Genomic DNA, 24,014 nt, shown 5'->3' with positions numbered 1-24,014 from the left:
TGTAGGAACATCGTAGGAGCACCATAAATGAAAATATTGCAACTATTGCTATTGCCATTGTCCTGATTCCCACCACCTGTTTTCTTCCTTTGGGCTTAAGATTAATAGTAAATGGAAGATCCCAAAAGACAGAAGAGGGATCGCTGGGGAAATCATCCCTTTGGTACTATCTCCAGTAATGGGAAAATGTGAACTCATCATCCCCTAAGACAAACACTGTGACTCATTTCTATGCCTGAAGTATTTACTGAACAAATACTATGGGAGCGTTTATATACATGTCATCTTCACCGTTTTATTATTATTTTTAAATTAAAATTAAAAAAAATTTTTTATTGAAGTATCATTGATTTACAATGTTGTTTTAATATCTGCTGTACAGCAAAGTGATTCAGTTACATATATATACACATATATTCTGTTTTTAATATTCTTTTCCATTATGGTTTATCATAGGATATTGAATATAGTTCTCTGTGCTATACAGTAGGGCCTTGTTGTTTATCCATTCTATATATAAAAGCTTACATCTGCTAACCCCAGCCTCCCATTCCATCCCTCCCCCAATGCCCTCCCCTTTGGCAACTACCAGTCTGTTCTCTATGTCCATTGCCTGCACCCTTTTAAGTAGTGTTTTGTTTCTTGGAGATTGCTGACTCATGAATAAAGTGCCAGTCCTCCCATCCTTTGCTGAGTATCATGAGGTATATTTACCTGATTGTTCAGTGGTCTCATCAACCCAACCTGATTGTCCTATGGTCCGTCGTCCCCTGGTGACACAAGGCAATTCTCAAAGTGGGTATTGAGATGTACTCCTGAGGAAAAGATGCTGAACAATTGGTGTGTCAAAGAACTAGTCTGTGTTCTAACTGGAGAACATTCCTCCCTTCCTGCAAAACAGTTCTTATAAATAATTGGGCCTTACTTTTAAACTCCGAGTCTGCAGGATTATTTACACACACTGTTTATTTCCTTTGTTAAGAGAGACTTGACTTTGGGTGGCACTATCATTTTCTTTCTATTGTTTCTCTCTTGTCTTTACTCACATTGCTGTCATTATTAATACTCAACAAAAACATCGATAAGAGTAGCTGTCATTTAAGTTGCACTTGCAGTGTGCCAGGCGCTAGTCTAAATATTCAGTGAACTGTCACAGTACCATGACCTCTGCATTTTTTTTTTTTAAACCCCACATTTGTTTATTTATTTATTTTTGGCTGTGCTGGGTCTTCGTTTCTGTGCGAGGGCTTTCTCTAGTTGTGGCAAGCGGGGACCACTCTTCATCGCGGTGCGCGGGCCTCTCACTATCGCGGCCTCTCTTGTTGCAGAGCACAGGCTCCAGATGCGCAGGCTCAGTAGTTGTGGCTCACGGGCCTAGTTGCTCCGCGGCATGTGGGATCTTCCCAGACCAGGGCTCGAACCCGTGTCCCCTGCATTAGCAGGCAGATTCTCAACCACTGCGCCACCAGGGAAGCCCATGACATCTGCATTTTACAGAAGGGAAATTGAGGCACCAAGAGGTCAAGGATTCCTAAATCACACAGCTAGGAAGTAGTGGAGTGACATTTCAAACGCAGTCAACCCAGCTCTAGAATCCAGTCTTTACCATTGCATTATTGTCTTTCAAATGTAGTATTTTATGGTTTATAAAGCAGTTTCATATATACAATTCATTTAATCTTGCTAGCCAGCTTCCGAGGCAGGTATTACTATTTTTCTATTTTGTAGATGGGGAAACAGGGTTTTAGAAAGTCTTTGTGATTTGCCCAAAGTTTCACAGTTAGTAGCTGGAACTCGGAACTAAGATTTCTAACTACAAATAATCTTTCCATGTAGCATGTTTATCCAGTTAGACAGAAGATATCAGAGTATTAGTACAGAAACTGCTCATTTAAGGAGCACTTGAATCTTGGGTCTGTTCGTTGTCTTACCGCAGTTTTGCCCCCGTGAAAAAAACTGCACGTAGACATTGAAAAGGCTTCCCCAAAACTCTGTTCTCCAAGGTCTGATTTTTCTTTTTTCCCTTTCGCACAGGAAGAAAATCTAATTGAAATTCATGTCGTGGTCTTATGAATTATGAGTCAGAAGAAAAGAAGCACTTAATCACTTAATGCAGTGATTGTCTTTTCAAGCAAGCAAAAGGGAATAAGATGGAGGAGAAGGGGGGCAGAGAAGAGAAGAGTGTGCAAGATATTTTATGGGAAACTCTTTGAAAACACGACTCCTTGATCTTTGCAGTTTTTTGGGGTCCTCCTGTGTAACTCAATATGCTCCTTTCTTATACTCTAGCCAATAAAGAGAAAGGTAGCTGACTATAGTTTTGTATCTGCTTTGGTGTCAAAAGATAAAGCCGTGTGTGTGTGTGTGTGTGTGTGTGTGTGTGTGTTGATTAGCCAGGGTCAAATATTTATGAGAATTCATCCAACTGGGATTATGGATGCCATTACCCATCTGGGATACTGGGTTCCTTCTATGTTGTTTACAAGGCCAAGTTAGATTTGTTTCTTAGAGTCAAGCTTAGATACTAGGAGGACAGACACTGTCATTGACTACTTTCTGCCCCTTCCCCCATTACCTGTTTTCTCCCTCTGTAGTTAGGCGCCAAAGTCATGGTTTATGTAGGCGTGTAGTCATAATTACTCTAGAAGAATCCCTCAAGTTCCCCATGAAGAACACATTCTCTGATTTTATACAGATTGCACTGTCCTAGTGAATCCAATGCACAGCCAGTTTTGCCCTCCAGTGTTGAAAGAAATGTCTGTTTCTTTGACTTTTGTACTAGATGAAGTAGTTGGCTGGTGTTTAGAACCATGTGTTCTAAACACGTTTATTTTTAAAAATGTTATATTTATCTGATCTTGCATATTTGAATTTGTATAAGCGAATGTCATCATGTTGGACCTGGGCCATAAGGCACCTGTACGTGTGTCGTATGTTGAAGATAACTGATATTAACATGTTGAGTTATCCTGTGATTAAGGCAGAAGAGATAGGCCACCATGCACTGCCAAGAATGTCACACAGTAGGGAGGGATTAGAGTCCAAGGATATTTCACAATTTGGACAGTTCTTACATTAGACTACTCTGAACTTCTTGAACATGAGAGAATTCATGTTCCCCTGTTTTTATGAAGGATTGTGTTTATGTATCAGATATAAATGCTGTGGGTATACATAGCATTTTGGAAAGGAACTGAAGACATAGAAGGGTTGCATATTCAAGTATGAGTCTAGAATATGTGCCCCTATTTTCTTATCTCTAGATAGTATGACCTTGGAGACGTCAGAAATTCTTTGAGCCTCCATTTCTTTATTTGTAAAATGGGGATAAATATATTTGACTCATCAGTTTCAAATTTGTTGTAAGGATTTAAATAAAGCAATCTGGGGGAAAGCACTTTGTGCTAAAAGGTAATGATTTCCTATTATAAATATCAGATTTTTTATTTTATAATTTTAGGATACTCTTTTGAACTGTTTATTGATATCTCTATGTAAAAAAAGCTCTTTTATATTAGAGAAAACAAGTCACTGCATTTTTAGAGGAATCATTCAAAGGAAAAAAGAAACCCAACTAATTGTATTAGACTGTACTAAATTAGTTACATTTTATAAACACAAAGGAGAAGGAAGAAGAAAATGGAAAAAGAAATGTAAGTAATGTTTAAGGCTGTTAGTGATCAGTGTTAGGTAAAGATTATGACTCAGAACACGCAGAGGGAAGTTGATTAAGGAACTGAGTTGATCTCTATGACGTATCAGTTGGTAACATGTGGCATGGAAAATGGGAAATAGACAAAATAGATGGCACATTGCATGCTTTTCTGTAGCCTTCTGGATTTGGATAGCCTGGAAGATTTCTAGCATATGTGAATGGGTCACACTTCTCAGGAACCTTTTGTTTTCAAAGACGGTCTGCTTTTTTGAGTGTTGTATCTCTAGAGCCACAAGTTTTGATGATGTATTACCCAAAGGAGCTACTGGAGTATTATACCAACTTGCCAATGGAATTGCCTAGGTCACTGATATACACTCCCCTCTTCCAAGTTCAAGTGAAAGGGAAAAAGGCTGAGTCCATTCCATCTTAAGGTCCAGCAAATTTCCTAGTGATTCAGATCATCTTCTAATATTACAAATAGAAATAATCTTAAAGAACTTTTAGACAAATTTTCTCACCTTACATATATATAAAGTAGCTAGAAACAGTACTTTCCTACGGTGACATAACGTAATTTTGTTTTTTGTGGCCGTGCTACACAGCATGTGGGATCTTAGCTCCCCAACCAGGGATCAAACCCGTGTCCCTTGCAGTGGAAGTGCAAAGTCTTAACCACTGGACGGCCAGGGAAGTCCCCATATAGCTAATTTGTTAAAATCTAATTTCCATTCTCTACTTAGTTACTAATTTGACAAAGAATAAAGCAAAAATGAAATAAGATACAGTAAATTTGGGACAGCAATTTTCTGGTTTGATTGAGCACATTGATCTGGTTAATTATGAACTTGCCAAGTTTCCACCTTAACCTCAGCTATGAAGGAAACCTACTGGCATTTACCTTAGAAATATGAGCTTTACTTGAGTAAAATAGCGTTAAAGTTTATTTTTTTTTTATTAAAGCAACAAGAACATAATTCCTAATGCCAGAAAGGTCAGCTATATTTCAGCTACCAAAACCAAGGTCCGGAGGAGATTATTTTATTTTAACTTGAAGTTCTTTCAGTGTTAGAGGGAAGGAGTAGCTACTAAATCATCTCCCGTTGGAGCAGTGGTAGCTTAAAATATATCCACAGGTTCTTTGACATTCCTCCCTTTAAGAGGTGAAGCCTGATTTTCCTCTTTAGTGGGCTGGACTTAGTGACTGTCCTCTAACAAATAGAATAAAGCAGAAGTAATGATGTGCAACTTTGGAGGCGACATCATAAAAAAGCATGAGGCTTCCTCCCTGATCCTCTTCTTGCATTGCTGAGTCTGGGTGATGTTAGCTTCCGTATTGTGAAGAGGACCGTGTAAGCGAGGAACTGAAGTCTCCTGCCAATAGCTGGCAAGGAACAAAGGCATCTGGCCAATAGCCACATAAACATGCCATCTCGGAGGTAGATCCTTTAGCCCCAGTCAAGCCATCAGATGACAGTGGACGCTACTGACATCTGACTACATCCACCTGAGACACCCTGTGCCAGAACAACCCAGCTAAGCCCAAATCGTCCTGATTTGCCCAGAACTTTTCTGGTTTTAGCACTTAAAATCCCATGTCCCAGGAATCCTCTGAGTCCCAGGCAAACTAGAATGGTTTGTCACCCTAATCTTTCCTGAATTCCTGACCCACAGAAACTGTGAAATAATCGCTGTTATTTTAAGTCGCTAAATTTTGGGTTAGTTTGTTACATGGCAATAGATACTCATACTGGAGCCATTGTTTAATACCGGTTGTGGTTGAAGCATCAAAATGCAGAAATGATGATTTGTCTCAGACACTCATTTACACAATCTTAACTTTAGACTCTGACCCTAGTTTTCGTAATCTAACAAACAACCAGTTGAAAACTCAGTCATTTTACCCATTGCCTTACCCCTAATGATCATTTAGGTGATTTTCTTTTTTTCTAAACATTATGGTTGTTTTGACATCTGGTGGGTAATTATCACACTTCTAACCAGTGTTACTCAATATAGTGTAAGCAGACTACCTATCCTTGGATCACCTGGACAATCTATTAAAAATGCAGATTCCCGGTCCCATGCCAGATCCACTGAATCAGAATTTCTGGGGGTTGGGGATCAGAATTTTATGTGCTTATTAGACTTTTCAGGTGATTCTTAGACACTGCTTTAAGACAAATGATTTTTAAAATCCTGCTACTAACCACCAACTTTCAAGCTGATAGAAATAATACTTTGACTATAATATGTTATGAAAGAGCTGTTATTGATAATAGGATTACAATTACCCTTGGTTTCAATCTTCTTAATTTCACTGGGGGAAGCAGAGACATGCATACTGACAGAGTAGATGGATGAGTTCAATGATTGCTTTCAGGAGATGGTTTAATAGGTCAGCAAACATGCTGTGGACTCATTTTAGGAAGTGCCTGGTGTTATCTGGTGATGAGAGCAGAGGAAAACAACTGAAAGTCCGCTGGCTTGGAGGCATTTGTGCATATTTTCCCTTTCCTGTGAAGTTATACAGACATCAGAAGGCCCAGCTAATCTGTTACAAATCCAAACAATTATAACTGCAGTCAGGCTGTTTTTGAAGGGAGATGAGCAAACAAAAGACAAATTGAAGAGGCACAGAAGAGCCCAAATGAGAAAAACGATCACAGTTCCAGCATGAAGACAAATATGAATAATAAACAAGCACACTTCCTAGCATACACATCTCTGCTAATGAAACACTCTACAGATTGTACAGATAACATGTCCATCATGAAGTGGGAGAGTATACCAAAGTGAATCCTTAGGGAAAGCAACTCTTCCCAGGAAGGATGTAATACAGTAGAAGCAACAGATGGAAGCTAATGGAAGAAAAGGAGAAGGGAGGCTGGGAGAAGCTCCTTGTGCTGGTATAAACAAAGAACAGGAGGGGAAGGAGATAGAACAGAGCAGGACGGAAATGATTCTCAAATAGTGTATTTTTCTCTTTTTGATGCACTCATTTAGTTAGCATAGATTTGATTATCTTCAATTCGGTTAAATTAAATTCAACTCAATTCAACATTATGAACTTCAATACTTCATTTAGGCACTGAGGTTATCCAGGAATGAGTAAGGTGAGATTCATATCCTCAAAGAGTTTAGAATCTAGAGGGCAAGAGCGGGGAAGAGTAAATAGAAATATAAACGACTAGTGTGATGATTATACCAGTCTCTACTAGAAGATCTGCTTCATGCCCTCCTCTGTATCCTGAAGGGTATTTCCTATGTCATTCTGGGTGGATGAAAGATAAAACAATCTATGGAACTAACCCAACTCATCTACAAAATTCAGACAATTTTGTTGTTGTTGAGTTATTGTCTCAGATTTTGGAAGTTGTTGCTCTTTATTTCTTGAGAAGGAAAATATCAGAGGAGTTTATTTAGTAACAACTATTTAGAGAAAATATTTCTTTCTGACACCTCTTCTTTAAATTATAGCAGATATTCGTAAGTATATAGATTTCTCTATTCCTCATAATAAATATGTGGAATATCTACCATTAGCCACATTTTAGAGATGATGAAAAGAGATTGAGACAGTTTAAACTAAGTTTGTTGCCCAAGGTCACGCAGCTAGCAAGGGGCTAAGCTGCAATTGTAACCCATGTCTTTCTAATGTCATTAGCATGCTGTCTCGTAAAAACCCTTATGTTGCCTTTTGAGATAGCATGGAAGGAGATGAAATAAGTGCTAAGTAAATGCACAAATGAACTAAAGGCAACCAAATGAAGAGACAATTTTTTTCTGACATGGGGTTAGATATTCCAAAGGCATAGTGGCAACTGAGTTGGGTCTTGAAGGATGGGAAGGATTTTAATAAAGACCTGAGAACTGAGGAAGCAGCAGGAGCAAAAATATCAAGACACACAAATTAAGGGCCCATTCTGAAACTGATTAGAGCACAGGACACACAGCATTATGGAGAGAGGAACAAGACTAGAATGATAATTTGCAACTAGATATTTTAAAGTTCATGATAAGAATTTGGAGGCAGTGAGGAAACCTTTGCAATTTTTGAAGAGGGGAATGAACTAACCAGATTTATATGTTTGGTTGGTAAAGGATGGGAATATTATCAAACCCAGGTTCGTGTTCCTGATGCACAGTGAGGCCAAACAAACCGAAACATCAGAGTTTGGGACAGAGAAAGGTTTATTGCAAGGGCCATGCAAGGAGAAAAGGTGGCTTGTGCTCCAAAGACTGGAACTCCCCCATGGGTTTCAGGGAAGCGTTTTTAAGGGGAAGGTGAGGGAGGGGAGTTGCAGGGTGTGTGATCAGCTCATGCACAATTCTCTGGTTGATGGTGAGGTAACAGGCCAGTGTCATGTGATTATCATGATCAATTCTCAAGCTCCAGTAGGTCTGGGGGCAAGGTACTTAACGCATGGTCATCAGGTAGTTAACTTCTTCCATTTGGTGGGTTTAGCATCTGTAAAACAACTCAGGAAATGTACATCGGACACTGTTATCTAGGTACTTCAGGGAGGAACTAAAGATTCTGTGACTGCCATATGACTGATACACTGTTTGAATTCTTACTAGTTCTCCTGGCCCAACTGTTATTTTTGTCATTACATGTTCACATGCTTTCAATCATTTATTCTTGAGCCAGGCTTTTGTGACTTAGAGGAGGCCTGGGAGACTATAGCTTTTCTACAAACAAGAGGCAGGTTGAGGACTTGGTGGTGGGGGTCTGACTCTGGAAGGCCCCATAGGGTCCTGCTTGGTTACAACATGGTGAAAAAAGGAGGCAAATGTTTAGTTTGGAGCCTAATTAGGAAGTTATTGAATTAGCTTAAGCTGAAACAAAAGCAAACAAATAAACAAAAAACCCAAGAATACCGTCAAGAGCAGAAGTGTTACAGAGAATAGAATCATCAGGATGTATTGAGTACCTGTATGCAGTGGATGAAGAAGAGAAAGCTGTTGAGGATCACTCCCAAATTTGCACATGTGATTAAGATATAATGTTATTAAACAAGGCAGAAAATTCAGCAGAGAAGCAGTTTACAGGAAAGGGATAATGAAGAGTTCAGCTTTATTAGAATAGAGTTTTGGAAACATATGGAAAACAGTTAGAAAACTTGTTCGGGAGCTCAAGAGAGAGATTAAACCTTGTGATATGGATGGGAGCATTTAAGCTCATTGAGTGATGTGTAAGATTACTTCCCTCCAAACTTGAGGGAGAAACAGGAACATTCGCTTCCCTATGAGTCTATATACCCACACCTAAGTTAAAAAAGTTAATCTCCACCAACATTTAATGAAAAAAAGGACAGTCTTTGACTATTACAAGCCTTCAGTCCAAGGAGGACAAAAGAAATAATTCATATTCTACAAATATTCTGCAAATTCCTGTGAATATCTCATGAAATTAGAGACGATTAACCCTTGAGCGACCTTAGTAAACATGCAACATTCTGCAGGATGGGAACATGAGAATTCTGTGGGTCCAGGTGACCCTATTTTTAGCCTACATTCAGACTAGAATCAAGCTTTGGAATAGGATGCTATAGGCATTTCCATAATTTAGTATTCATACCCTAAAATTTTTGCTGACTTTTATCATTCCTTCTTTACCTAGTTGAAGACCAGCTTTGCCAAATACATTGTTTCATGCTCTGTCTTGAAAACCTTTTTGAAATCTTGATGTTGTTCTTTCTACAACTTCTGAAGAAATTTGAGTGGAAACAGTATGAATCACAATCTAGAAATATGTTTTTACTCTCCAAAATTGAAGAGATTTTTGCAGCTGTCATTTTGAAAATTAATTATCTTTTATGTCACATATATGGCATATTATCACATTATTTTAGAAACACTGGGAGCATTATTTTAGCTAGTGTGCTGTAATGCTAAGAGCATAATGATTATAATTATTCAAAATCTTTTCCGATAGAGTTTAAATGGACCTAAGTGATTTTATAGTGAAAGTTACAGTTCTTGCAAGTTGTTTGCAGTCTGACTTGTAGATTTTAGTTTCTGAAGTTTAGGAATAGGAAAATTTTCCTGTTAGTTTATAGAAGTCCCATAGGTTATAGCTTTCCCAGAACTTAACTTCTGAAATTGGGGTCAGCCAAGAGAATATCCAAAAAATTCATACTCTGTGACTTGTATCTTCTAAATACCAACTTTTTGACTTTTCTGAATAGCCTTTTGAGCCTATGAAGAAACCCAAGGATTAAAAAACCAGCAGAGATAGTTGATAGTGGCTATCTTCTTGAGCCTTAACCTGTTCATTCACCAAGTCTGGAGGCACTTCAGAGCTTCGGCACATCTGGAAAAGAAGTGGCACGAGAAGACCCTTTAAGCATGCTACGTATGATTGAGCATATTTTCTGAGGTCAGGCAGGTGTTCCAGTTTTATGTCCTGGGAGGTAGAACTTTTATTATCAGCAACCTATTTCATAACCACATGTGATGAGTTGACCATGAGTAAGTCAAATCCCTGTTTTGTCTTGAGGCAACTGAGATTTCATTAGGGTTTTCATACTATGCTTGTATGACAGGAAAGGACACTCAGTCTTAGTATCTTATGACCACTTCTAATGCTTTTTAAAAAAAAAATAAATTTATTTATTTATTTTTGGCTGAATTAGGTCTTTCGTTGCTACGTGTGGGCTTTCTCTAGTTGTGGCGAGCAGGGGCTACTCTTCGTTGCGGTGCACAGGCATAGTTGCTCTGTGGCATGTGGGATCTTCCCGGACCAGGGCTCAAACCCGTGTCCCCTGCATTGGCAGGTGGATTCTTAACCACTGCGCCACCAGGGAAGTCCCCACCTTTAATTCTTAAATCAATGATTCTAATGAGATTGTTTGTCTTAGAAGAGTCTCATTTACATTATATAACACTAAGTACCCCAAAATACCCAAGTTTACAAATATTATGTTCTGTACCTATTAAGGTATCTTGAGAATGTAGACTGTTCTTTCATGGAAATAATTAAATAATGAGTTATCAAAGGAGGCTAAGCGAGAGCTTCAGATTCGGGCTTTTGTGTCAGACACACCTCTTTTGGGGCTAGCTCTGCCACTTACTAATGCGTCAAGTTGGTCAAATGATTTGTACTATCAAAATTCTCAATTGTTATAATAGTGTAATTACATCTCAGGGTTGTTGTGAGCATTTAATGACAGAATGCATATGAAGTGTCAAGGAAAAAGAAAGTGAGGTTATTTGGGATTTATGTATCTTGACCATTCATTTGCTACAGGAAATTTTAATGATCTCTGTTTAAGAAAGTCATTGAGAGGCAGCGATATTCATGAATGATACAGTGTTCGTGCACAAAATAGTAGCTAAACTGCGATTGGGGGTGAATAGAGTGGTGGGGTGGAGTAAGGAAATTCCATTTACACCCACTGGCTTCAGGAAAGATGGTACCTACCGCAGACAAGCATGTGGGAAGAAGAAACCAAGATGCTCACTTAGAAACAATATTGGGGGTAGGGGTGGGTTTCACAAATGGGCACATACCACTTCAGCCACCTGTGGAAAGGAATTATAAAAAAATTTATTCAGTTACTACTATGTGTAATTTGTTATCAAAATCATTTCATTTTGATAATCCTGTAATATAATTGTCATTACTTCAATGTTGGAGTTTAATTTCCTTACACTTGGAAAATTTAATTTTCTCACGACTACACATCTAGAAAGTTCCAAAGTCATGATTTAATTTCTGGGCAGTAATGGTAAAGTTCATGAACTTTCTATTGTTTTCAACGTTGCCTCCCTCACCTGCTTGTATGCATTGGACATGGGACTGAAAGAAATGGATTAAGGAAGATAATATGATGGATACCTCAGCCAAGAGAAACCTATTGGAAGGATCAGGTGGTTTCACCAATATCTGTAAAGAGACCCCATCCCAGCCCTCCCTTTTTAAGGTGCCGAGACACTGTAAATCTGTAAAGACTACAGCAATAACCCACAAAAGTATCACAACACTGTCCAGGGCTGGAACAGGACTAATCAGGTTACTACATGCTGACTGAAAGCTAGAAACAGGTTTTGGGAGAGAGAGAAAATTCTCTGAATCTTGAAGGGTTGGAAACACAAATATAGCTTAGATAAGATAGACTGTGGCCAGAACAATCCTGAATGGTCTGAATTCAATTTTGTAATTCTGAATTCTAGTCTACAAAACTTGCAACCAAGAAAACTTTCCCTGGCTTGTAAACCCATCCATTTCACAAATGCTTTGGGGCACCACTGTGTTTTCTTTGTTGGCCTAGGGTTTCTAAGCAAATTTCTCTGGTCCAATGTAGAAGTAACTTGGGGGTTGTCAGAGGGTAAAAAAAAAAATAGTCTTGTCAAACTTCAGTCAGCATAATAGGACATTACACCATTACAAACACATATCTTGATATGTCCCTTTAGGGACTGGTGTGGTGATGGCAGGCTTGAGATTGGCTTCTTTGTCCAGGGAGATAGCTGAGCTGGGGAAACAGGGAAGAATTAGAGACAGTTCTGCGTGTGGCTCCTTCTTTCCCTAACCATCTCCTTACAGATTTGATTCATTTATTGACTCAACAAATATTTATGGAGCATTATCTGTGCCCCAGAGACTATGCTAGATGGTGGGAAAATATCAATGAACCATTCAGAAAACGTCCCTCATGGTACTTACATTTCTGTGGCTGGGTGGGCAAGGGATAGACATATCAAGATGTAAAATAATTTCAGTTAGTGATAAATACTTGGAAGAAAAATAAAGATGGATAAAGAAGGAGTCAGAGAACAACTCAAGAGAAGTGACTGAGGGAAAAAAGTGAGGGTCAGGGTTAAGCTAGGTGGTTAGGGAAGATTTCTTTGAGGAGGCGGTACCTGATGCTTGAACAGATACTCTGGGGGAAAAGGAAGAAGCATAAAGGGGAGAGTGAGAATGCTTTTGGAACAGAAGAGGGTGACATTGCATTGGAGAGGTAGAGAGCAGTGGCAGTGATTTACAAAAGAAACACAGAGAAGAGCTTGGATTCTCAAATACGTGCAGGTGTGTTTTGATCTCAGTGTTTTTTTTCTAACTCATAACAAATGAAGTCTGATAAATTTAGTAGCAGATTTCCTTCATCTGAATGTATCCTTTCCCCCACCCTTCTTTCGTTTCCTCCCCGAAGAATGTGTTGTGGGAGAAGAAGTTAATTTAACAAGAAAAGCTGAAACTGACAATGTGGAACCTTGATTCTCTTACAAATGCAGCCCCGATTATTACAAAATCTGCCTATGACAAGTCTAATATGTCTCTCTTTACTGGTAAATTATCATTCATCCTGAAGGGTGTGAGGACTTAATCCTTTGCATTCAAGGAGTTCAGAGCCTGAGCACCGCAATCATAAACCCATTTATTTTTCTTGAAAGGCTCCAAAAAGTGCTTGAAATGTGCTCATGTACCTTCCCTTGGTGCCACTGTAGGCTCAACTCTGCTGACTGAGGATTTACCTACTTGCGATATGTTTTCTCTCTGGTTCTCTTGATTTCGCTAATGTTTTGGCTGGAGCTTCACTTGCTTAGTACCTCAATAAAACAAAACAAAATATTTCACCTGGTACTATTTCCACAAGTACAGATACTCTAGGAGGTAGCACAAAATAAGGTCAAGAGTGGGCATATTGGAGTCAGGCAGTGTATACAGCTCCATCACTTACTTGCTATTTGAGCTCAAACATGTCAATTTACTTCCCTGAGTCTCAGCTTCCTCTTGTACTAAGGAGAGCTAATAAGATTTACTTTGTCTGACTGCTTAAAGAAAGATGTGGAATGTGGTACCTGGATGTCAGGCAATGGGATATGACTAAGTCATTCAACTGGTATTAATGTGTCCTTTAAAATTTAACATTAAATATTGCGATGGTAGATGTGTGTCATCATACCTTCGTGAAAACCTACAGAATGTACAACACCAAGAACGAACCCTAATGTAAACCACGGACTTTGGGTGATACTAATGTGTAATGTAGGTTCATGAACTGTAGTAAATGTACCAGTGTGGGGTAGGGTGTCCATCATAAGGGAGGTTGTGTGTGTGTGGGGGGGCGTGTGCAGTGGGTATCTGGGGACTCTCTGTACTCTTGGCTTAATTTTGCTGTGAACCTAAGACTGCTTTAAAAACAAAGCTTATTAATTTAAAAAACAACATGAATAAATATTAGTTGGATCACCTCTCCATCACACATTGGGTAGATAGTCCAGCATCCCTCCAGATATCTGGCAAGTTTTGGAGAATTCTCTTGTCTTAGACTCGGGCTCTTCTAGCTTTAGCTTCAGGTGCTGCTGTGTTGCCAACCTCAGTTCTGCCTTCTCCATCTACCTACTCTGTCCCTTATTAAATGGCACTGACCAGTACACATGTTGTGTGAGCAGGAGAATGTATTAAAAGTTTGGGAGTGTGAGTGGGGAAGGGGAAAAAAGCACAGCCGCTCAAGAGTTAGTGCTCTCATTCTAAAAGTCTCTGGGTTTTACCTGCCATTGCAACAGTTCATTGGTCCCTTCACATAAAGCTTTATTCTCTTGTCATGATTTACTGACCCTTGCACCTACCACTCTGTTCTCCAACCCCGTCCCTCCTTTTTTTTCAGTCTACCTGGAGAAACGAAAAAAAAAGCTTACTTTCTTAATGCAGATCAATTTTCTTTCTTTGGTTTTGTTAAGAATTATTACCTTCTTAAGGGTAAAATCACGACTGTATAAATACATTTAAAAATTAACACATGACAAATATCATATTTAACTCATTATTCAATGAGAGGACTGGTAAGGTGTTACAGCTGGTTCAAAGGAAAGTTCAAAGAATCACATGTATATAATGGCAAAAATGGTCAATATTCACAGGGCAGTAAGAAACTCTCTCCTCTGGACACAATTTACGCGTCTATGGGCAAGAATCACTTGCATTACTATCAATATTCTGCAACTGACAAAGTTTTAAAAGAACTCAATAAAAGAAGAAGGTAACCTGGAAGGGTATGTCAGACAGGACTCCCCTCCCTGATTTTTTTCTTTTTTCTATTTCAAAGTCGTTCATATTTTTTCTTGACAGCTCACTCCTGGCTTATCTTGACCATACACAAATGGATGGTTTTCATAGTATCTAAATTATCCATCAGTTACACAGTATAGCTAAACAAAGATCTATTCTTTCTTCCCAGTATAATGTTGCTGCCATCTTTGTTTCCCTTTTTCTACTATGTAAATAAAATAACTGATACATTATACACATTCAATAAATGTTACTTCCCCTTTGCCCTTCCTGACTTGTTCTCAGCTCAGTGTGTCTGTTATACGCTTTGCAGGGTTTCCCTAAGCTGAAAGTACTCTCCCCTCTCTGAATGTCCATGCGTTTGTACTGTTACTGCCCCATCACAAAGTTAAGAGTATTTAGTGTCATAAGAGATACAGGTGTCTTATGAAGCTATATTTGGTTATATTTTGATTTAAACCTCATTTTAGCACAAGAAGATGGTCTTGAAAAAAACTAGGCCTGAATCGATGGCATAGAATCTGGAAGGAAACAGACAAGATAGGACTACAAGACCTTTGAAATCTTTCTAATTATAGTTTCATTGAGAAGATAAAAAAATACTTCTATTTAGGTAGTGAGATAAAAGCAGGGAGAAGTTATTTAATTGCCTTTCATAAAACAGAAGAAAAATCTTATTGTTTCTCAACCCATTCATCAGGATTATATTCAGTCATGTAGAACTGTGTTTCTCAGGGTGCGTTTCATGGTCTGACTGCATTAGAATCATCCATGGCCTTGTTAAAAATAGATTTGTAAACTAGATTTTTTGGGGGGTGGGGTGGGAGGGCATCATCTACTACATCAGAATATCTGGAGGTGAGTCTCTAGAATCTGAATTTTTATGAAAGACTTGGATGACTCTTAAGTCTACTGAAGTACGGACACTAGGGTTATAGAACATATTTTTATATTCAAGAGGAATGTTGGGGAACTCCTACTAATATGGCCAGTGAAGTCCAGTGTAAAGAACAATGTCACAGCTTTCAGAAGACCTAGAATCTGATCAGTGCTCTGTCAAGAATCGGCAGGTCACTTGGATAGCCTTTAAACCTCACTGGTCCTGGGTTTTTCAGAAAAAGATTTGAACTAAATGGTCTCCATTTCTCTTTCAATACTAAAGGGTGGTTTATTCTTTTTTTTTTTTTTTAATTTTATTTATTTATTTATTTTTGGTTGTGTTGGATCTTCGTTTCTATGCGAGGGCTTTCTCTAGTTGCGGCAAGTGGGGGCCACTCTTCATTGTGGTGCGCGGGCCTCTCACTATCGCGGCCTCTCTTGTTGCGGAGCACAGGCTCCAGACGCGCAGGCTCAGTAGTTGTGGCTCATGGGCCTAGTTGCTCCGCGGCATGTGGGATCCTCCCAAACCAGGGCTCGAACCCGTGTCCCCTGCATTGGCAGGCAGACTCTCAACCACTGCGCCACCAGGGAAGCCCAGGTTGGTTTATTCTTGTCCTAACTAAGCATGAGGATAAAACGTGTTCTCCTAATAACAATATGTTCAGAGAGTACTGTCTATTTGGGTGAGGGCTCATAAACATTAATTCAATGGCCTGTTAATAGATGGCTACACAGAAAATCACCATGCAAGGTTCACTGATATCATTTTATGAACCATTAGTCATCCTGGTTCTACTCATGTGATTGTTTTTTGTGTGTTTGTTTTCATTTGTTTGGGTATACGTAGCACTCTTTTCTTTTGAAGGAACTGAAGCAGAGACACACTTTTAAACTTCCTCTCCTGGAGGGATAGTGCACCTCAAGCCTAAGAAAAAATTAAATCAGAATACAGGCACTCAGCATCACTGGCCAAAAAAGCCCCATTGTCCTTTCAGAAATAGACTGAATGGCAATGTTCGCCCTCCCTTCTACTCGAGCTCAATTAATTCGGTTAGACTAATTTTTCTTCCTTTATTAACTGTCCTCTGTGCTTAATGGGACCAAATATGAGATGGAATGAAGAAGTACTCAGGCATCTATAGCACTAATTTTAGCATCAGGGACGGTTGCATGGGGCTTGGAGCCAGGTGCATTTCAATCTTAATGAGGTGGCACCTCCTTGATGCTTTTGACCTTGTCCATTGTAGGTGGGAATTTGTAGAAACCATTTAGACAGCTTCAAGTGCCGTTGACAGAACTGTCTGCACCATTCATCCTTATCCGTTTCAGCACCACACGAGCAGGCCAACTGCCATTTTCTGTAAACAGAAAGTAACATACATTTATCCCGTCATGGAACAGACACAAACGCGGGTTGACACCTCTTGTTGGCTCACTCACCCAACAGGAAATCAGCATTAATAAATCTCAGATGGTCCTATTTTGATTAGAGTCACACACCAAATTGACAAGTTTCTTATAACACCATCAAATCTGTGGCCGATACAAGACAATAGATACTGTGCAGTAAAACTCATCAAAAGGAGCCGTATGTCCAGGGCAGTTTCTTCCAGGGATGTCTCTGATCACCTTCCCACAGACACCTGCAGGCTTGTCCTTCATCCCAAATCTGAAGAATCAGAAACACTGATGGTGTCATTTCTATCTGTAAATCTATGTTTACTGACCTTTGCGACACACCCTCAGGACTATTTTTTTTTTATTTTAAATATTGCTTTCCCTCTTTTTTTTTTTTTTTTAGGGAGCATTTTCTTTTTTCAAATTTTATTTATTTATTTTTTATTTATGGCTGTGTTGGGTCTTCGTTTCTGTGCGAGGGCTTTCTCCAGTTGTGGCAAGTGGGGGCCACTCTTCATCGCGGTGCGCGGGCCTCTCACCATCGCGGCCTCTCTTGTTGCATAGCACAGGCTCCAGACGTGCAGGCTCAGCAATTGTGGCTCACAGGCCCAGCTGCTCCGCGGCATGCGGGATCCTCCCAGACCAGGACTCGAACCCGTGTCCCCTGCACTGGCAGGCAGACTCTCAACCACTGCGCCACCAGGGAAGTCCCCTCAGGACTACTTTTAAAGTGTTTCCCAAGAGGAAAGGTGATGGTGATCCTTGAACTTTGCTAATACTTGATCAGTCCTCCTGTTGAGTGTTCTTGAGAAACATATTACCTAAGATGACTGCAGTGTTGAATTCTTATGTTAGTTTTTTACTTAGTTTATCACCCCCCCCAATCTATCCCTCTCACACCTTTTCAGTGACAGCTATCATTCTAATAATTCAAAAACAGTAAAACAAACAAAACTTTTCCCCACTGCCATTCCCTTTCTCTTACTAAGAAACTGCCTTGAAAGAGAAAAGTAGCTAGTAGGTACAACCCACTTCAACAGAAAAGCTCTTCAAGAGCACAGGCTTTGTATGTGATAAGTTCCCTTGAGATGAACACAAGATGGGTTGAATAATTTGATGGTTTCACGGCTGTTGGGCTTAGTAGTAAGTCATTGATTTAACAGTGATGTTAAAGACTTGCTGGCTTTGCTCAGAACATCTTGTTAACGTCTACATTTCCTGAGGAGGAAAAAAAAATCTTTCCTTTCTTTTTCTTAGAAGTAGAAAATCTTAGAAGGGGAAGAAGTGTCTAGTGACAGAGTTAGAACCGGAGTCCTGGAAGGCTGTAAGCTATTTTTGGCTCATTGGAACATTCCGGCTTCATCCGTTCTCAAGATGGCAAGAAGCCACTACTTTTTTTTTAATTTGAAAATTTATTATTTATTTGTTTATTTTAATTGAAGTGTAATTGACCTATAACACTATATTAGTTACAAGTGCGCCACGTAGTGATTCCATGTTTACATCCATTACTAAATGATCACCACTTTTTTTTGACCTTTTTCTTGCTAGTTCCTTCTTTGCTCCTCACAATTTCTTCCCACCCATGTATACCCAACCATATTTCCAAAGCCTAAGACGTGCATGGTACATGAAGAAATGCATAGAAGAGCATTGATAAAGGAAATCATTTTATTTCTAGCACCTGTGATTACAAAAATGCTGTCAAAAAAACACTGAGATCAGAGTCAGAAGTACTAAGTTATATACTAGGTTTTCTCAGTTCTGTTGACTAGCTGTCTGACCACTAGCATTTTAAATAACCTGAGTTCAGTATACTTATCTGAAAAAGAAACAGTAGTAATGGCTCTGCTTAATACATAGGATGGATATAAATATCAAATATGTTAATCTAGTTGGAAATGCAATTCTACAGCATTTCCGGAAAGAGTTAAAATGAAAAGAATAAACAATTAAAAGGACCTTTTCTCCTAGAAAAGCAGCACTTTGAGCATACCCCAGAGTTTTCCATGTTGACAAAAGTATATAAGCCACACACACAAAAAGAGGTATATGTTTTGGTTTTTTTTCTGAGAAAACAGGAGTCTTCCCACTGGGCCTTTCCCATGAGTTGTTCCTTCTTATCCTACATCAGATCATAAAAATCTTTGGGACCCAAGGATCAACCAAACTGGAGTGATCATTGAAATCCAAGAGTCTCTACAGACCAGAGAGACTGACAGTACAAAGCCTGGACAGACAGTATAACGATAGCCCCTGGCCTGTCAGCCATGGTGGCCAACAAGGCTGAAGAGAATCATCTGCTTCTCAAGGTTGCGATGAACACTCTGAAGGAAGCATGGGTCGGGATCCCTCAGCAGTTACTACGGGGCCAGAAAACTGAGCCCGGCGCAGAAAAATGCCAGGTGCCAAGTGCACACGGTACATCAGATAGTGTGGTGCTTAGACGAAAAGACAACTCTTCCCTGCAACGATGTAATACAATGCATGGCAGTGCAAGTGCAAAGAGACAGAGATGGATGAAAAGGAAAAGAGTAATGGTAAAAGCAATAACAGCTAAAGCAGAAGGGCTTAAATATTACCAAGTGGACTTAAATAAATGCAGTGGTGGTGTGCACTGACATTTTGGGGAGGGTTCTAGAAATATTAGAAACATAAAAAGAGGAAATTAGGTGTGGATAATTATGGGATCTTAGTAGGACCAGGACCAAGACTAAGATTTAGCAGACTGGGAATTACAGAAGAACCAAACCTATGTTTAATGTCAGCATAATAGGGTATGCACATGCTTACCTTTTACTCTTAAATTTAGTCATGTGTTTCTACCATGTCAGAGTTAAGAAAAATGAGTATTGATAGAAGAGAAATGACTAGATTTGAGTCGATTCAACTAACGTGCAGACAAAATTTTGGTGCTGAATGGATGTTAATCTTGGAAGAGTCTGCAAAACCTATAGCTGAAACGTTGAAAATCCAGCTACAACCAGAAGAGGAACTGTCTCAGGTGTGAGCAGGCCAGAAAAGGTCAAAGCAAAGCATGTGGGGGAGCCTAAGATGCGACCAAAATGCAAGGTTTTGTGCCTAAAAATAACTCCTTACCACAAACACAACAGGCATCTCTAGAACTGGGTCCATAAGCTGCCACTTCCCTCTCTGCATCCATCTGCTGTGCTTCTCCTCTTACCGGAGTCTTCATAAATAAAGGGTGCTAAACTCGTTGAGAAGTATAAAGGTGTAAACGCATAACTCGGATTATTATTACTATCATCCAGAATAACCTTTGTCTGCTAACTGTTTCTTGTTAGTATCATCTCTTCTGATGCTTTTCTAGGCTGTTAGTTCCTCATGCCAGTGTTCACCCTTCTTCCTTCGATAACCACCAGGACTTACCCTAACATGTGCCCAGCGCTCTGCTTTGACAGCGCGTCAGTCTTTAGCAAAGCGGACAGACTCCCTACACCTCATGATGCTGATAGCCGAGGGAGGAAGTAGACATTTCGTGCGTAATTGGATGCCTGTGGGTGAAGGACTCTAAGCTGTGATGAACATAAAGGTGTACAGGACGCATGAGAGGATGTAAGCAGGGGATCTTGTTTCGACTGGGGGTTCAGGGGAGGTCTCTTGAAAGAAGTGCCTTTTAATCTGAGACCCGAAAGATGGGTGAAAATGAGATAATATGGGGGCAGGGACAAGGGCATTTCAAGCACAGAGAACAACAGGTGCAAAGACACTGAGGTGAGACAGACTTGGCATATTTTGAATAAAGTGAGAGAAAGCTGAGGTGATCCGAGCCAGTAATCAAGAGGAGGAGGGAAGAGCAGAGGGGAGGCTGGAGTTGGCCGTGTTGCATCAGGACCGTGTTCAGCCTTTGGGTTTTACCTCCTGTGGGATTCCCAAGTTCCTTACATTCACTCTTGTCTCCAGCTCATCTCTTACCTCTGCTCTGTTTTCTTCATAATTATTTCTGAATTCCTCATGCCCAGATTTTCCAAATAGCTCTATCTTCTTTTGGCTGCCAGCTTCCAGTGTTCCTCCTTCATATTTTATCCAAAGTTATACACCTGAAAACAACCTTGGCTGAAACAACACTATGATAAAAAAAAAAAAAAAAGAATGACAACAAAGTAGCAACCAGAGCCAACACTGCACATAAGATGGCACTTGATGTTCAGAAAGGAGCTCTTAGTGGGGCTCAGGGACCCCGTGTACAGCGTGTGAGGGCAGTGTTTCCTGAAGTGCAAGGAAGTCAGTCTCAGTGCTGCTGTGATCACTTTCCAAGTGCTCAAAGGCAACACGGACGAGAGGAAGACACATTACAGGGACACGAGTTTTATTTTCCTTCTCCTAGCAGTAATATCAGCTCATCCCCAGTTCATCACTCAGATAGCAGTCTGTCATACAAGCAAATGACAAAGGATTTTAAAGCGCAGTGTGTCACTGGTGGCACTTAGGGTTGTGTTTCCCTGGCCAGAGCCCTTTGATTCCGTGCACCCAAGTCCAGGACCCGGGCAGGAGCATCTCTTGGGGTTTTAGTAGCAACCTTCCAGGTGACCTCATTAACTCTGAGTATCCCAGAGCAACCAGGCCCATCTGAGGAGCACTTCCCAGAGGTTATTTTTCCTGGGTGATTTGATCTTAATCTTTTAAGTTCTCTCCCTCCCCCAATACCTTCTCAATCACGGCTCCCATACCAAGAGATAGGGTCCTGTGGGAGGACATGTTGGAAAGGTAGAGAGGTATAGAGGGAGGGAGCTAAGGAGAAAAAACTTCTTTTTCCTTAAGGAAATTTTCAGTGGGGACTTATGTTTTAAATCTATGCCCTTAAAAATATTCACTTGGAAAAATATGTATCTATATAATCCCAATGGCTACCAATTTTGGACAATTGTTACTCAACAATTAAATTAAAGGGATGCAAAAGCAATCCTTAGGTGCCTAAGGGCATTTCAACCTTGGGAGAATTTGCCTTAAAACCATGATAAACTAGTTATTAATATTACTTTATTATTATCAAATTTTTCCTTAGGAAAATATAATGTCAGCAACTTCTAGTTTTTATAAAGTCTGTATCAGCACTAATTTCCTTTCTTTTGCCTGTCGCTTGGTTATTTATATCTAAAGTGATGTAATAGTCGGTAGATCCCATAGGGCACCCAACATTAGAAATTATCCTCTAGACTTAAATATGTGAGTTTAATTACAGTTCCAGGTGAGACCCCTGGGGGCTTTGCAGCTAGGAGAACGTACAGCCACTACTCACATACTTTTTTTGCGTATTCCACATTACTGTCTTCCAAATGTAACATGGGCTTCCCTAGAGAAACTCTCCTAGGAATAAAAGGAGAACTAATAAAAATAATGCTTAGTAATATTATTTTTTGGCCCTGCTTTTCTCTAAACTCACAGAGCCACACCAAAAAGGAATGGCAAGCAGCAAGAGTCTGTCCCTGTGGATGGAGAAATTAACCTCTAACCAGAATCCCAGGGAAGTGATCTTGCTGGGTTACAAATGTGCAGAATTGGTCTAGTTAAATGGTCATTCTCTGTCTCATTTTAAAAAAACAATATTAAAAATAATCAGGATAATAACATTGCTTTGTTGCTTTCACAGTGAGTGGTTAACTACAGGGATGGAAGAATGATGAGAAAAATAAGAGTGAGCTTCATGGTTGGGTCTAGGGATTGGTTTTTAGACTTACTCTGGAAAATAAGATTGTTATAAATTCTAGATACTGAAAGAGTTGGGGAGGCATGAAACTTTCTGTCCTGTCATCTTCTTGTCCTGTTTCCCTTTTTTCCTGTCCTCCCCACCCCATCTCTCTCTTGATGGAAGGGATACTAGGGATGGGAATTTCTACCTCTCAGAGTATTGGTCTGGGAAAAGTTGCTTTTCTCTAATAAGGTTTCTTTTCTTGTGGATATGCTTTTAGATGATTTGATCTCCAAGATTGCCATGTCTGTTCACAAAATAAAGCTGATGTTTTCAAAGACTTAGTCCTTAAAGTAGATGACTCTATTCAAAGGAACCCTAAATAAAGATTTTCCAGGAATTAAAAAAATGTGAGTAACAAGGAAGATGTGGTACATATATACAATGGAATACTACTCAGCCATAAAAAGAACAAAATAATTCCATTTGCAACAACATGGATGCAACTAGAGATGATCATACTAAGTGAAGCAAGTCAGAAAGAGAAAGACAAATATCATATGATACCACTTATATGTGGAATCTAAAATATGACACAAATGAACCTATCTATGAAATAGAAATAGAATCAAGGACATAGAGAACAGACTGCTGGTTGCCAAGGAGGAGGAGGGTGGGAGAAGGGTGGATTGTGAATTTGGAATTAGCAGATGCAAACTGGTATATACAGAAGGGATAAACAACAAGGTCCTACTGTATAGCACAGGGAACTATATTTGATATTCATATGGATATATATATATATATATATATATCAATGGAACTATAGATATCAATATCCATAATGGAAAAGAATATGAAAAAGAATGTATGTATATGTCTAACTGAATCACTTTGCTGTACAGCAGTAATTAACACAACATTGTAAATCAACTATACTTCAATGAAAATTTTTTAAAAATGTAAATAAATCAGATTTTTATTTTGAAATACCCCAGAAGACATGTGAAGGATATTTGTGTAGATTGAGGGACAGGGGGGACACAGTAAACCCATTTAGGAAGTTTTGTAAAAATGTGAGTAATTACAAAAGGGACAGTGGCAGTTAGAATAAAAAGGCCAAAATAGATTTAAGGGATATTTAGGAGGAGAACTATTAGGGCTTATCAACTATCTGGATGTAGAAAATCCAGGAAAGGAGAGTGTTAATGATGCTTGATCACTTAGCTAAGTGGGTCCCATTAACCAGAAAAGGTGTACCAGTCAGAGAAGGTGGGTCATGCTGCACTAACAAAAAGCTCCACATCACAGAGGCTTAAAACAGCAAATGTCTGTTTCTTGTTAGGCAGTTTGGCAGGGGGATTTCTGCATCGTAGTCACTAAGACCCAGACTGAGGGAGGTTACTATGATG

At 39.5% G+C, this 24,014-nt stretch overlaps 1 long non-coding RNA gene across 1 annotated transcript; it reads right to left on the bottom strand.

Moving 5' to 3' along the window:
* Positions 1-2,685: 2,685 nt before the first annotated feature.
* Positions 2,686-15,464, bottom strand: LOC309651760. Its single transcript, XR_014258371.1, has 2 exons — positions 10,082-15,464; positions 2,686-9,909 (listed from the first exon to the last, which is right to left on the bottom strand). It is a non-coding gene; the product is annotated as an uncharacterized lncRNA (long non-coding RNA).
* Between the last annotated feature and the right edge of the window lie 8,550 nt (positions 15,465-24,014).

The sequence above is a fragment of the Balaenoptera physalus genome, assembly GCF_965194825.1.
Source record: "Balaenoptera physalus genome assembly, chromosome: 21".
Taxonomy (NCBI): Eukaryota; Metazoa; Chordata; class Mammalia; order Artiodactyla; family Balaenopteridae; genus Balaenoptera; species Balaenoptera physalus.
Note: the sequence above shows the minus strand (reverse complement) of the source record. Positions and strands in the feature narration are given on the sequence as shown.